The 12,184-nt window shown below is 39.5% G+C and overlaps 2 non-coding genes across 2 annotated transcripts; one reads left to right on the plus strand and one right to left on the minus strand.

Moving 5' to 3' along the window:
* Window positions 1-2,082: 2,082 nt before the first annotated feature.
* Window positions 2,083-2,155, minus strand: trnav-uac (transfer RNA valine (anticodon UAC)). The gene has a single exon. It is a non-coding gene; the product is annotated as a tRNA-Val (tRNA).
* A 1,325-nt stretch (window positions 2,156-3,480) lies between these two features.
* On the plus strand, window positions 3,481-3,563 carry trnam-cau (transfer RNA methionine (anticodon CAU)). The gene has a single exon. It is a non-coding gene; the product is annotated as a tRNA-Met (tRNA).
* The last annotated feature ends 8,621 nt before the right edge of the window (window positions 3,564-12,184 follow it).

Below are 12,184 nucleotides of genomic sequence, written 5' to 3' on the forward strand. Positions count from 1 at the left end.
AGAGGAGAGATGTTGTTTAAAGAGAGGTAAAACTGTCCCAATCAGAGCAGAGAGAGGTGACTGGTCAGTTCCCCTCTGCCCAGTATAAGTCACCAGCGGTTTTTTGTGGTGTAGTGGTTAACAGTTCGCTTGACACGCGAACGGCCCTGCTTTCGATCCTGGGCGGACAATTTATGATGCAATTGCTGTTTACATTCTATATTAATGACATGGATGAGGGGACCGAGTGTAATGTATCCAAGTTTGCTGATGATACAAAGGTAGGTGGGAAAGTAAGCCGTGAGGAGGACGCAAAGGGAGGTGGACAGGTTAAGTGATTGGGTAAGAAGGTGGTAGTTGGAGTATAAGGTGGGAAAATGTGAAATTGTCCACTTTGGTAGGAAGAATAGAAAAGCAGAATAGTTTTTATAAGGTGAGAGTCCAATAAATGTTGATATTCAGAGGGAGTTGGGTTTACTTGTAAACATATCACAGAAAGTTAACATGCAGGTACAGCAAGCTATTAGGAAGAAAAATGGTATGTTGGCCTTTTTGAAAGGAGGTTGGAGTATAAGAGTAAGGAAGTCTTGCTGCAATTAAATAGGGCTTTGGTGAGAACACACCTGGAGTACTTTGATGTAGTCTTCATGGATTTTAGCAAGGCTTTTGACAAGGTCCCAATGGACAGACTGGTCAAAAAAGATGCGATTGCACTAGAGAGGGTACAGAGGAGATTTACGAGGAGGTTGCCATGGCTGGAGAATTTTGGCTGTGAGGAAAGATTGGATAGTCTGGGGTTGTTTTCTTTGGAACAGAGGAGGCTGAGGGGTGATTTAATTGAGTTGTACAAAATTATGAAGGGCCAAGAAAGAGTGGATGGGAAGGACCTATTTACCTTAACAGGGAGATGAATAACTTGGGGGAATAGATTTAAAGTGATTGGTGGAAGGATTTCAGGGGAGCTGAGGAGAATTTTTTTTTTCACCCAGAGGGTGATGAGGGTCTGGAACTCACTGCCTGAAAGGGTGGAAGAGGCAGAATCCCTCGTTACATTTAAAAAATACTTGGACATGTATCTGAAGTGACGTAACCTGCAAGGCTAAAGACCGAGTGCTGGAAAGTGGCATTCGGCTGGGTTGCTCATTTCCGGCCGGTACGGATACGATGGGCCAAATGGCCTGCTTTGTGCCGTAAGTTTGCTGTGATTCGACAAAATTGGCAATTCTTTTTTGTAACAGCATATTCCCTGACCGGGAACCCAACCCAGGCCGCCGTGATGAAAGCACCGAAGCCTAACCACTAGGCCAGCAGGGAAGTGATATGAGAGTGCTAAATATATCAGGGAGTGTTTGTATTCGGTACAAATAATATTTCTGGTTCAGTGACTCTGTTCGTTGCAAATGTATTTCCATGTATCTGCATTATTTATTTATTTATTGGGGTGTATATATTGTAAAGCTACTTTTGACGCTGATAAGAGTCTGTATAATTCCGCAATTAATGCTTTATTCGCGTTTTCACAATAACAAGTCTGTCTCACTGGTTCCCCAGTGTCAGGGAGGGAAGTGTCTGATGCCTTCTTTTATTTAATGTTATATACAGAAGATAAACACACGTCTTCGTTCAAAAACCACCCTGCAGGTGGGCACATAGTGAGATAAACACAGGGCAGAGATGCAGACAGTATCCAGAAACATCGAGAAATAGATTGAGCGCTTTGTTATCAGAAAATTGTCTGAACCTCCACGGTAAATGAAAGGGCTTTTGTTGGTCGGTTTCCCATTGCACCTTAGAATTCAGGAGAACTTGGTAGATGGTTGGTTTGGTTCCCTTGTCCCCAACCAGCGGAAAAGGATTGTTGATCCCACCCTAATAATTCCTTTCAAAAGCCACTCTGTCCAAAGCCAATATATCCTTCCAGATTAAAAGGGAATAAAACTTGAAATGTGCATCACTGTGGATCAGTTTTCTCTCACTCAAAGTTATCTGTTTAATGAAGTAAGAGATGCAGCTTACAAAGAATAAGGGAGCAGCCACTGTCTCCCTTTTTGACACGAGAAAAAATTCGATCTGGATGTTCATGGAGACCAAGTTCCAAAATAATGCTTTCGCCCGGGATCGAACCGAGGACCTTTTGCGTGTAAAGCAAACGTGATAACCACTACACTACAGAAACCGATGGCATTTTGTTCAACACATTGAGCAACTGAATGGTGTCCTATCTCTGGTCATACTTGGAATGTGTTGTTTCAAGTACAGCAAGAGGTACAGACAGTGGCTGCTCCCCCTTTTCATTAAAAACTCTCAGGGTAGTGGGTTTGAGCCCCACGTTGGGCGAGTACCGTTTTAAACTTTGATGCTGCTTCCACCGGTGAGCCCCAGCTCTGACGCTTCCCACACCCCCCTCCGTCTCACCGCGCACGATGGGGCCGCGCCCGGGCTGAATCTCTCCAAATAGGTTTCCGCCACTGTCGCAGCATGAAATGGTCCTTATCAAGGTCACAAATGATACCCTATGTGACTACCACCATGATAAACTATCCCTCCTCATCCTTCTCAAATACAATATCTCACCGTGCTGTTATGCTGTTAGTCTAATTTCCTCTCTCTGCTCTTATTTGGAATGTGTTGCTTTTCCATCTGATAACACTTGGTGTCATCGTATTATGCTAGTCAACAAGAGGAGATCATTCGGCCCATCGTGCCTGTGCCGGGTCAAACACATTAATTCCTTCAATGTTCATTCAGAGATAGATTGAGTGCTTTGTTATCAGAAAATTGCCTGAACCCCCACAGCCTACAGCTTTCTTCCTCGCTATCAACGACACGGCCAATTTTTGTGTCACCTGCAAATTTCTTAATCATGCCCCCTACGTTTAAGTCCAAATCGTTAATGTAGACCTCAAAAAGCAAAGGACCAAGTACCGAGACCTACGGCACCTCACTGGAAACAGCCTTTTAGCCGCAAAAACACCCGTCGACCATTACCCTTTGCTTCCTGCCAATGAGGCAATTTTGGATCCAACAAGCCACATTCCCTTGGATCCCATGGCCCTTTACGTTTTTGACCAATCTGCCATGTGGGAACTTTTCAAAAGCCTTGCTAAAATCCATTTGGACTACATCAATTGCGCTACCCTCATCGATCCTTCTTGTCACCTCCTCGAAAAATTCAATCAGGCTAGTCAGACACGATCTCCCCTCAACAAATCCATGCTGACTGTCCTTGATTAGTCCGTGCCTTTCGAAGTGACAGTTTATCGTGTCCCTCAGAATTGATTCCAATAATTTAAAATGGAGTCTTTCTCCTGCTTGCTGCAATAACAGATAAGGCGGTTAGGCGAATTTAGGACCGGCTAGCTCAGTCGGTGGAGCATGAGATTCTTTATCTTAGGATCGTGGGTTCGAGCTCCACATTGAGCGAGTGCCATTTTAAACTTTTATGCTGCTTTCGCTGGCCAACAGTGCAGAAATGATGCAGAATGAAAGTTGAACTCGGTAGTCAGAATGGCCGAGCGGTCTAAGGCGCTGCGCTCATGTCGCAGTTTTTTCGAAAGGTGTGGGTTCAAATCCCACTTCTGACATTGCTTGTTTCGACGAAGACGTGGAAATATTTTCTTTGTCGATTGGGCTGCAGCTGATTTTTCGACCAAGTTGATTTGCTCCTCCCACAAAAGCAACTGGCTTTGTCATGGAAATGTGACTTGAGAAGTTTCGAACGGTGAAATGTTTGACAGATGAATGACCTGGACAAAGAAATAGAACAGCAGTGGGAAACATTTAAAACGGTGATCAATAGAGTCCAGGAGAAATATATCCCACTAAAAAGCCAGAAATGACACACCAGGGATGAATAAAGAAATAAGGGCAACATTGAAACTAAAGAAAAAGGCACACACTGGACAATAAAGGAGAGAGGGGAATGTGAAAAGACTGGGAAAGAAGTCTAAAGAACTATTAGGAAGGCAAAAAGTATATAAAAAAAAGCAAAGTATTCGAGACACATCAACAGCCAAAAAAAATTTAGGATAGGAATAGGGTCACTAAGCGATACACACGACAAACTCACAGGCAATGACAGCGAAATGGCAGAAATATTAAATCATCACTTTGCTTCAGTATTTACCAGGGAGACTAGCATTGTGGGCATGACAGTGGAAGAAGAGATCAAAAAATATGTAAAGACATTTAAGATCGAAAGGGGGGAGATAATTGATAAACTAATTTAACTTAGAGAGGAAATTTCATGTTAGGAGCCAAACCTGAGTTTCAAACCGCTCAGCCACGCTAATTTCCGTATTACTGTTCAGGAGCTCATTTCACAGGGACACGATTACTGTCCTCCATTTCGGGAGGCTCAGTGAAATGCGGAAATTGATCTATTAATCGAATCATAGAATAAGACAGCGCCATTCGAATGCCATTCGGCCCATCGTGCCTGTGCCAGCTCTCTGAAAGAGCCCACTCGCCTGCTGTTTCCCATTTCGCCCTGAAAATGTTTCCATCCAAGCGTTTATCCAATTCCCTTTTGAAAACTGTGAGTTGAGAAAAACAATATTGAAAGGGGTGCTGGGGTCTCTGCAGCGTCGATGTAAAGTGTGTGATGATTGAAGTTATCAAGATGGTTGCTTTACACATGGTATGTTGTGCAATCATCCTGAAATATCTTCAATATCCAATACAAATTGAATTGCAAACCTGACGGACAAACACTGGAAAACAAGTCACGAGTGAACACAAATCATCTGGGACCCGTCTTCAGCCTCACGGCACTTTAAATAAAGTGAAATAACTTTGCATTGAAAATATTTGGAACTTGCATCTGTGCCTTCACCTGTTCCATTTGTAAAAGTTGCTGGTGTCTGATGATGAACACGCCTCTGCTCCCTCCATTGAACAAGAAAGGAGGTGTTTGACGTTGACGGGACCTGTTGGTTATGAGCTCATCCTTTGCATTGAGTGGGTTCGCGTTTTATAAACGGCGTCAACTTTAGCCCAGCGGTGAACTTCGCAGCAAACAAGTTCGATACGGTCTCACCGCGGGCGCTGACTGACACGTTTATTGTTATTTCTTTCAGACCAAAATAAATAGTAACCGTGATTTTAAATTTGCACTAAGTGATTTTTAGGTCGTCGCCTTTAAATGTTTCAAAGGCGACTCCTAATTTATGATAGTCCGGCCATTTCACCAGCCGTGTTGAAAACAAAACATGTCTCTGCTTTTCGAGTCTTTTTTCGAAAGGCAAAAAATATATTTCCCGTGACCTCTGAAGGATGGACAAGTACATTTCAGAAAGCAGAAGCAAGTTCACCGAGCTTAAATCGCCTGACCACGTTAAAGGCGCTATATATATATATATATATATGCAAGTAGTTGCTGTCTGTTTCTGTGGTTGTCTTTTTTCTGTGTGTGTCCATCTGCAGGTCGATTTTGAATCAATACCAGTATTCGTGTCAGTTTGTTGCATGAAATAAATGAGGGTTTCAGGCGCTCCCCTCCCTGCCATTGGGTAGGTACTGAGTCAGGGTTTAGACCAAACATCTTTTTTTTTGTGAAAAAGCAATTAAAACCTTCATTCGGGAATTATCCAGTTTCATGTGAGCGGTGAAAGAAACAGTGACCCCGATGTGATGTGAACACGCAGCCTTTTGATCTGGAGTCAGATCTTTGCGACACAGACTCTGAAGACAGGATCCTGGATACTATTATATATATGAATGTTTCTCAAACACGGTTTCATTTCTCCCACCTTTGATGAATAATTATCCCACCTTGGTCAAATCTCCGCCAGGTCCCACCGGGAATGAGACAGTATTGGAAGCACCCTTCACCCCCAATATCACGCTGGCATTCATCGCCTGCTCCCAGCAGACTGCAATGACAGGGCTGGGAGATATGGACTTTGTTCACTTTGTTCGTTAAATATTTACTCATTTTTAATGGGAGCAAGGTTTACAAAATGCTTCCCCACGGTTCCGAATGAGGAAATTTACACGTGTGAGGCAAACGTGATAACCACTACACTACGGAAACCTAGTGATTATCATTCTGTGTTAGGGACATAACCCTTCAGCCAAAGTAATTCCCGCATTGCTGTCCAGGAGCTCATTTCACAGGGATACATTTACTGCGCTGTATTTCGGAAGGCTGCAGAGAAGGATCGGTGGCGATGGTCAGGCAGGGAATCCCAGAGCAAAGTAACAGTGTTCCTCAAACAATACAGCACTTCAAACTAATAACGTATCTCAAACAAATACAGCACCTCAAACGAATAGTGTACATCTAACAAATACAGCACCTCAAACTAATAGTGTTCCTCAAACAAATCCAGCACCTCAAGCTAATACTGTTCCTCAAACAAATACAGCACCTCAAGCTAATAGTGTTCCTCAAACAAATACAGCACCTCAAACTAATAGTGTTCCTCAAACAAATACAGCACCTCAAACAAATAGTGTTCCTCAAACTAATACAGCACCTCAAACTAATAGTGTTCCTCAAACAAATACAGCACCTCAAACTGATAGTGTTCCTCAAACAAATACAGCACCTCAAACTAATAGTGTTCCTCAAACAAATACAGCACCTCAAACTGATAGTGTTCCTCAAACAAATACAGCACCTCAAACTGATAGTGTTCCTCTAACAAATACAGCACCTCAAACTAATAGTGTTCCTCAAACAAATCCAGCACCTCAAGCTAATAGTGTTCCTCAAACAAATCCAGCACCTCAAACTAATACTGTACCTCAAACAATACAGCACCTCAAATTAAGAGTGTTCCTCAAACTGATGCAGCACCTCGAACTAATACAGTACCCCAAAAGTAATCATTAACTGAAATGTCAAAGACCGAACTGGACAACCAGGTTGACCTTGACAGGTGGCGGATCTGTTAAGAGGATATCAAGCTGCAGCAGAAAGTCCCGTTCAGGAACTGTAGTTGTATTCAATTAATTTCGAGTCTTTTCTCAACATTGGAACAGAGAAACACGTGGTCCGTAATATCACCGCAGGGCCTTCCATGGTCTGCCGAATTCAGTACAACATCCCCAGTACATTTCGTCTGAAGCTCATCACCAGATGCCTTTCAAGTCACCTTTGCTGATTTGTTGCATTTCAGTTTGGGTTTAAATCGAGTTGTTTCTTTACCAGCATAGCTTTATTGTGGCGAGGGGTATTTGAGTTTGTACCGGGCAATTTGTAATTGCCCATTGCTAATTGATCTTCAATTGACTCAATACATTTCAATTAAACTATCACAAAAAGGCGGACGATTACTGCACCCATTCCCCGCCCCCCGCATGGTACTCAGTTTACATTGAATAAAGTTACAGTTAATTAGTTACATTGGAAATGGTGACCAGTATTCAGGGAGCAAATTTACAATAAATTGTTTAATTGAACATAGTAACCAGTAAACAGAGAATAAAGTTACAGTTAATTATTGAATTTGGAAAAGGTAACCAGTATACAGGAAGTAAACTTACAATAAATTGTTAACTGGAATATGGTAACCAGTATACTGGCAATAAAGTTACAGTTAATTGTGATATTGAAGATGGCAACCAGTTTACAGGGAATAACTTTACAGTTTATTAGTTAAATTGAAAATGGTGACCAGTATGCAGGGAAGAAAGTTACAATTATATTTTAAATTTAACATGCTAACCAGTAAACAGGGAATAAAGTTACAGTTAGTTGTTAAATTGAAAATGGTGACCAGTATAAAGGGACGAAAGTTAGAGTTAATTTTTAAATTTAACATGGTAACCAGTATACAGGGAATGAAGTTACAGTTAAATGTAAAATTGAATATGGCAAACAGTATACAGGCAATAAAGTTACAGTTAATCAGTTAACTTGAACATGGTAACCAGTACAAAGGGAATCAAGTTACAGTTAATTGTTGATTTGGACATGGTAACCTGTATACAGGGAATAAATTACAGTTAGTTTGTTAAATCGAATATTGTAACCAGTATACAGGGAGTAAAGATAAAGTTAATTGTTAAATTAAACATGGTGACCAATATGCAGGGAATAAAGTAACAGTTAATTGTTAATTTGAATAATGTAAAAAGTATACTGGGATTAAAGTTGCAGTTGATTGTTAAATTGAACATGGTAACAAGTGTACAGGGTATAAATTTACAGCTAATTGTTCAATTGAACATGGCAACCAGTATAAAGGGAATTAAGTTACATTCAATTGTTAAATTGGACATGTTGACCAATATACAGGGAATAATGTTACAGTCAATTGTTAAATTGACCATCATAACCACTATACAAGAAATACAGTTACATTTAATTGATTGAATTGAACACGGTAACCAGTATACAGAGAATAAAATTACAAATAATCAGTGAAATTGAAAATGGTGACCTGTATAAAGGGAATAAAATTATAATTAATCAGATAAATTTAACATGGTTACCAGTATACAGGGAATAAAGGTAGAGATATTTGTTAAATTGAACATGGCTACCAGTAGAAAGGGAATAAAGTTAGAATTAATTAGTTAAATTGAACGTGGTAATTAGTATACATGGAATACAGTTACAGTTAATTGCTAAATTAAACATGGTTACCAGTATACAGGGAATAAAGTTAGAATTAATTAGTAAAATTGAACGTGAGAACCTACATTCAGGTGACGATCCGGATTCTTTCCCCTCAGTCTGGTTCAGTAATAACTGAAGTCGAATACATTTTAAAATTCAACACATCTTTAATAGCAGGGTTCTTAGTCTGCAGCATTGATTTGGACTCCTGATAGAGTCCTTCTATGCTGGCAGAGCAAGAACAAAAACATACAGAAATCCACACGTTTTTATACAAATCAATAGGGTTGGAACATACTTAACGAGGGTCAACACCAATCATAAGCCGGGCACAGGTTGCCATGCGAGGTTACATTATTTCCGGCCAATCATAAATAATCATGTGCTGACCATGTTGCTGTTAGACATCAAAGGGGATAACTTCCTCACTTTCCAACTTGGAATGTTCTTCCCTGTTCCTTCTGTTCCTTATCTCCCAACCTGGAATGTCTTTCAACTTTGGCTAAGCTCGTTACCTATATTGATCTGCCATAAACATGGAGACATTCAGACCAGTCCTTGACTCACATCAAAGACCTATCATTGATAAGACAATGCAGGCCTGCTGACTAAGCAAACATATGGCCCAGCAGGAGGGCCAGGCCACTTGTATCAATCTCAGTTACTAACTAATTAACCCTTTCTAACCATTTTGCATTCTGCTTCTTTGCCACGTAGGCATTTTAATATTTTACTAAAAACTGACCACGTAGGGATTCTCACAGGGAATAAAGTTAAAGTTAATTGTTAAATTGAACATGGTAAACAGTATCGAGGGAATAAAGTTACAGTTAATTCCTTGAATTGGACGTGGTAACCAGTACACAGTGAATAAAGTTAGAGTTCATTTGTAAAATTGAACATGGCAACCAGTATACAGGGAATAAAGTTACAGTTAATTGTTAAATTTGACATGCTAACCAGTATACAGGGAATAAAGTTAGAGTTAATTGTTAAATTGAACAATGTAAACAGTATAGAGGGAATAAAAATACAGTTAATTAATTGAATTGGACATGGTAACCAGTATACATGGAATAAAGTTAGAGTTAATTGTTAAATTGAACATCGTTACCAGTATACAGGGAATAAAGTTACAGTTAGTTATTAAGTTGAACATGGTAACCAGTTGATAAAGAATAAAGTTAAAGATAATTTCCAATTTGAACATGGTAACTAGTACACCAGGGATAAAATTACAATTAATTGTTACAATTAATATCGTAACCAGTATACAGGGAATAAAGTTAGAGTTAATTTTTAAATTGATCATGTTAACTATTATAGAGGGAATAAAATTATAATTGTTTGGATAAATTGAACATGGTTACTTGTATACAGGGAATAAAGTTCGAATTAATCAGTTAAATTGAACATGGTAACCTATATATAGGGAATAATGTTGGAATTATTTGTTAAATTGACATGGTAAACAGTATACAGAGAATAAAGGTACATTTAATTGTTAAATTGAACATGGTAACAAGTATACAGGGAAAAGAGTTACAGTTAATTGTTAGATTAAACAAGGTAACCAGCATAATGGGAATAAAGTTACAGTTAATCAGTTAAATTGGTCATGTTGACCAGTATCCAGGGTATAAATTTCCAGTTAATTGTTCAATTGACATGGCAACCAGTATACAGGTAATAAAGTTCGAGTTAATTGTTAAATTGATCACGACAATCAGTATACATGGAACAAAATTACAGTTAATTATTGGAATTGGAAACGGTAACCAGTATACAGGGAGTAAATTTACAGTAAATTGTTAAATTAAACATGGTAACCAGTATACAGGAAAAAATGTTGCATTTATTTTTTGAAATTGAACTTGGTAGCGAGTATAAAAGCAATAAAGTTACATTTCAGTAGTTGAATCAAACATTGTTACCAACATACAGGCAATAAATTTACAATTAAGTCGTTAAATTAAACATGGTAACTAGTATACAGCAAATACAGCTACAGTTAATTTTTAAATTGAACATGGTACCCAGTATACAGGGAATAAAGCTGCAGTTAATTGTTAAATTTAACATGGCAACCAGTATACAATGGACAACGTTACAGCAAATTAGTTAATTTGGACATGGTAACCAGTATACAGTGAATCAATTTGAAATTAATTGTTGAATTGGACATGGTAACCAGTATACTGGGAATAAAGTGACAGTTAATTGTTAAATTGAACATGGAAACAAGTATACAAGGATTATTCCTTGTATACATTTAATAAGTTGAATTGAACATGGTAACCAGTATGCAGGGATGTGACTAGTGGAGTCCCGCAGGGATCTGTCTTGTGGGCTCAATTCTTCACAATATTTATTAACGACTTAGACAAAGGCATCGAAAGTCTCATATCAAAATTTGCTGATGACACAAAGATTGGTGGCATTGTAAGCAGTGTAGATGAAAACATAAAATTACAAAGCGATATTGATAGATTAGGTGAATGGGCAAAACTGTGGCAAAAGGAATTCAATGTAGACAAATGTGAGGTCATCCACTTTGGATCAAAAAAGGTTAGAGCAGGGTAATTTGAAAATGGTAAAAAATTAAAAACAGTGGATATCCAAAGGGACCTCGAGGTTCAGGTACATAGATCATTTAAGTGTCATGAACAGGTACAGAAAATAAACAATAAGGCTAATGGAATGCTGGCCTTTACATCTCGAGGACTCGAGTACAAGGGGGTAGAAGTTATGCTGCAGCTATACAAAACGCTGGTTAGAATGCACCTGGAGTACTGTGAGCAGTTCTGGGCACCGCACCTTCGGAAGGACATATTGGCCTTGGAGGGAGTGCAGCGCAGGTTTACGAGAATGATACCCGGACTTCAAGGGTTAAATTACGAGGAGAGATTACACAAATTGGGGTTGTATTCTCCAGAGTTTATAAGGTTAAGGGGTGACCTGTTCGAAGTTTATAAGATATTAAGGGGAACGGATAGGGTGGATAGAGAGAAACTATTTCCGCCTGTCGGGGATTCTCGGAGCAGGGAGCACAGTCTAAAAATTAGAGCCAGACCTTTCAGAAGCGAGATTACAAAACATTTCTACACACAAAGGGTGGTAGAAGTTTGGAACTCTCTTCCACAAATGGCAATTGATACTAGCTCAAATGCTAAATTTAAATCTGAAATAGATAGCTTTTTGGCAACCAAAGGTATTAAGGGATATGGGCTAAAGGCGAGTATATGGAGTTAGATCACAGATCAGCCATGATCTTATCAAATGGCGGAGCAGGCACGAGGGGCTGAATGGCCTACTCCTGTTCCTATGTTCCTATGATATTATTTATATAGAATTCCGACAGGCATTTGATAAGGTTCCACACAAGAGACTGTTGGCAAAAATGAAAGCGCATGGAACTTGAGGCAACGTATTGACATGGGTAAAGAATTGGTTCGGAGATAGGAGACAGAGAGTAGGGATAATGGGTACATACTCCAATTGGCAGGATGCGACGAGTGGTGTCCCCCAGGATCTGTAACTGGGGTCTCAGAGTGTCACCATATTTATCAATGACTTAGATGAAGGAACAGAGAGTCGTATATCCAAGTTTGCTGATGACAAGAAGTTAGGTGGGAC

This window comes from Heptranchias perlo, unplaced genomic scaffold (assembly GCF_035084215.1).
Source record: "Heptranchias perlo isolate sHepPer1 unplaced genomic scaffold, sHepPer1.hap1 HAP1_SCAFFOLD_138, whole genome shotgun sequence".
NCBI lineage: Eukaryota > Metazoa > Chordata > Chondrichthyes > Hexanchiformes > Hexanchidae > Heptranchias > Heptranchias perlo.